Raw genomic sequence first — 4,672 nt, 5'->3', positions numbered from 1 at the left:
TGTAAATACTAAGGAACTGTTCAATCTTAAATACCCAAACATAACCTATAAATGAGTAGGTATTCATACTCCAAATCTATCAGAACTTCCAAATTGTTATTCCAAGGGGCCAAGTCAAAGGTGAGCCAATAAATCTATATTAATTCTTACCACTTAAATCTACTTTAGCATCAAAATTTGATATATCCAAGATAATTCATACCAAGCCATAATCAAGTCATAATTGAAGAACAAAATCACAACACAAATAAAGCATCGATTAAAAACATGACATCCAACTCTATATCAGCTAGAGGGCATGAAATGTAGCCACAGAACTGAAACCATGCCAAAGGCTAAATTACTGGTTGTAAATGCAAATAACCCACTCCATAATTACTAGATGGTATGAACTATCAAAATATACTTAAAACTCTTTAAGTCTGCAAAGCATACTAGAAATGGAAAAAGATCGAGCAACTCAGGAAAGGCTCAACTTATGTCGTAACTAACTTGCCCAATACTCTATCTCAATAAAGAATAGTCATTGACAAACATCATCAAGGAGAAACACTTTATCAAGCCTCATTAGGTTGAACAAACCCTGTAATGTGGATTTCCTAAATCCTCCACCCAAGAATCATATCATCAAAGAAGAAATATACCGATATCGACTCCAAGGTCAAAGTCAAGACCACCCCCAGAAAATTAAGAACTCAAGGTAAAGAATTTTCCTCCTTGCTAACTTAAGAAGTGATCACAGAAAAGGTCATCTGGCCCCAATTTTTGAGCTCCACTTAAGACAAAACCATATCACAATAAGAAAAGAGTATCCAATTTAATACTAATAACAAAGAAAAACCAACCCAACAAATCTAGGAGATGAATTCGTGACATCTCAACATTAATATCAAAACCTTATACAAGTATATAGAGTAAAAAAGAGTACAAAGAATTATCAAAGGTTCAAGCTTTATATTGAAGACCCTTTTGGAGCCTTTTAAATCCTTGTTCATACAAATGGGAGCTTATGAGAGCATGATGCCTTCAACTAAGGGAGTGTATTTGCTAAAATATGAAGAAAAGCTTTTAATACACTCCAAGGCAACCTTGAATACACTCTAAAGGTGCCTTAACTTAGGGATATTATGGTATTTTGAGACTCACTTTCTATACTCCAAAGGAACACCCTTCATTAAGGGTATTTTAGATATTTTCTTGTAATAGTATAAATAGTCCCTTGGCTTCCATTTTTCATTAGACTTTGATGAATTGAAATTGAGTATTACTCTTAGTGTAGTTTATTTCCTTAATGTAGGGCTTGAAAAATACATCTTAGTGTAGGTCTTGAAAAATTCATCCAAACTTCAGAGATTAATACATTTGATGGATTTCACTTGTGTTGATTAATTGGCAAGAAAGGTGTGATTGAGGAGTGTGAATTCCTTTGGTCCACCTAAGAGTAAGGTTTGAACTACCATTGATGAGGTGTGTTTGAAGGTTTCATACACTTTTTGGTGCTAATAATTGGGGATAGTAAGGGTCTCATTACCTATCTTTCATTTTATGCATTCCCATCTCCATCCCCTTTCTTCTATGTGTTGCTTTCTTTCTCTTTAGTTGCTGGTTTCTGTATCTTGTGTCCTTAATTTCGTGTATTAGGTTTAGATCTTGTATTATTTGGTATCAAATCCTTGGTTAGGTTTGTTCCAACATCCCTAAATCTTGGTTTTAGTGTTCTTATTTAGAAAATCTCAACAAAAAAAGTCAAAAAATCAGAAAATACAAACAAAAAATGGTGTCTAGTGTTGTCTTGTGTTAGATCCAAATTTAGAACTTAGATCTACAAGTTTTTACTTTGTATTTGAAACTCCTTGAACTAGATACTTGCTCTCCAGTGCCTAGGGAGTCTAGATCTACTTTTCGAGTGAAGTTTGATTGAGTTTGAGAAAAAAACCTCCATGAACATGGTGTTTTTGAAAGTTTTGAGCTAAAATCCAAAATTGACCTTGCTATTTGGACATGCGTTGTGGCTGATTTTTAGTGGGTTGAGTTTGTTTTGGCATAAGGAACCTATATCTACATAAAAAATTAGATTTGGAGTCCATTTTCTTGTTGGTCAAACTTAGTCAACACTTGAATATTCATCTTGTTCATCCATCATCTTCATATCTTAGTGAAGAAGAACATTCAAGGGTGTTTGTTTGATCCAAAAAGGGGAATAAAGAGAGTGAAAATTTTTTTAGTCCAAAAGCATATTCCAAGAATATCTAAATCTTCTAAAAAGGAAAAGGGGACAAACAAGTACACTTGAAAGTACAAGGGGAAGGGGGGGCGGGTCAACTCATTTTGAATTCATTTGAAGCTCCAAAATGGCTTCAAAACCTCAATTTTTCCTTCTAAAACAGAAATCATTTCATCCCTAAAGAAGTGTTTGGCTAAAACAAAGATTTGAAAAATTGAAAATTTGAAAAACTGACAACCAACCACGTAGTGCCACATCATCACTTATGATCAACCAAGTTCATTTCTAAAATTAGATTTTCTTAGTTTCTAATTGTTTTTTTCTAGTTTCAGTTTTGTTTTTTATATCCCTAATTAAAAACTAGTAAGTAGCTACTAGTTTGGTAATTAGATTAGAGTCTATTTATTTCGCGTCTTCGATTTTTGTGTGCTTTTCTCATTTTTGAATTCATAGTAGTTTGTTTGTTCAAGTCCCTACAACATTTTATTTGATTCACATCAAACAAAAATCTAATTCGGGCTAAGGAATATTCACCATTCAATTCACTTGTCAAGTATTGCCAAGTATTCAACACTTGGAGACCAAGTCTGAGGTGAGATCTGAGAGTGAGAGAGTTGGTGAGGATATTTGAACTAACTTATTTGTTCATTTTGTAGGTTTGTTTCTTTCTTTTAGGTATCATGGATGCCAATAATTTGGATTCCATGTTTGATCGCATCAACTCCCATTGGGATAGCTTCATTGAAGATATACGCCAAATGCTTAGTGCACTAAATCCCAATTTTAGGATAAGTGATGAAGAAGTGAGTCCAAAGGGAAAAATTGAAATATTCCCTTTTAATATGGAGAATTAGGGCCTCCATGATTCAAAACAAAGTGAATAACACACTTTCCATGATCTACAAGGTAATAGAGCTATCTTCTATACCTCTAGAAACTTGAATTGTTGTGATGTAGCTAGTAGTGACCAAAGTGGTGTAGTTTTGAATTTTATTAGTGAAAAAGTGTGTGAATATTCCTTTTTTGATACTATTGGTGTTGTTAGGTTGAATAAGGACCAAACTCTTGTTGTGAGTATGCAAGCACTACTTGATCCTTTAGATGACAAAATCAATTCATTTTGTAAGAATGATTTGTGTCCATCTAGTGCTAGCACTTATAACTTAAATAAGGTTCCATTACCAAGTGACAAGAGTATTTACACACTAGTTGACCCTTGTGAAAATCAAGGTGAGTCTACATTGGTATGTGAGTTGCCAACAACTAGTGAGGATATGAAGGATAGAATGCATCTTGTTGAAAGAAGTCTTTTAGGCCGTAGATCCTCATTCTTGACTATTAATCTTCCTTTAAAATCAAATGATTTGGGTGATTATGAGTATGATTCCCTAGTAAAATTAATGAGTAACCCCGGCTTATATCCTTGGCTACTTCATCCATATGATCCCAGTGCACTAGTAGGGTGGGGAAGGGATTGTCTGGGTATGTCTTCATTTTTCCTTGATAATTACCTTAACCTTGTCCTTTGTACTGATAATACTAAGTGTTTCATAGTTAAAACAAAGTATTTATGGTTGTATTTTAAAAGTGTACCCCCTCGGCATGATGTCTTCACACTTGATTCCTTCTTATACTACCTCTTTACCTATGATGATAACCTTGTTAATTTTGAATTGGTATTATATAGAGGTAGTAAGTTTGGTTTTTGGTTTCCTTGTTTGAGTGATGATGATATGTGGGTGAGGTGGACCTTAGGAACAATAGTGGCACCATATTTGATAAGGTCCTTTGTAGAGGTAATGAAACAAATGTATCTTATGGTTCTTAAGCCAAAGGTAGTCTTACCTTTTGGGTATAGTGAAGCCATTAAGACCATTGTAGTTTCCTTATCTCTCGATATTTTCCAAAACCACCTCCTTTGTTCTATTCATGCTAAGCTCTTCATGTCACACTTAAAGGACCCATGGATGTATTTTAAATGTGAACAACCTTGGCTTGTTGATATATGTGATGGTCTTGAGTTGCACTCCTCTTTCCTTGATGTCTATCTTAGCCAAGTCCTTTATGATGCTTGTAGTAAGTGTTTCATGATCATCACAAAGGATTATTGTCTATATTACAAGAGTGTACCCCCTTGGCATGGTTATATCATTTGTGGTACTAATGCTAACCCTCCTACCATGAGGATTGTATGCTTGCTTTCTTCTTTCTGTGGTGTTGCTAGATGTGAATTTGAGGAAAACTTCCTTTAAAGATGGAGAGGATGATACAAGAATAAAGATAAAAAATGATTACAAGTCATTATCAAAGGTTCAAGCTTCATATTGAAGACCTTTTTGGACCTTTTCAATCCTTATTCTTGCAAATGGGAGCTTATGAGAGCATGATGCCTTCAACCAAGGGAGTGTATTTGCTAAAACGTGAAGAAGAGATTTTAATACACTCCAA

This window comes from Capsicum annuum, chromosome 11 (genome assembly GCF_002878395.1).
Source record: "Capsicum annuum cultivar UCD-10X-F1 chromosome 11, UCD10Xv1.1, whole genome shotgun sequence".
NCBI classification, from domain to species: domain Eukaryota; kingdom Viridiplantae; phylum Streptophyta; class Magnoliopsida; order Solanales; family Solanaceae; genus Capsicum; species Capsicum annuum.
Note: the sequence above shows the minus strand (reverse complement) of the source record.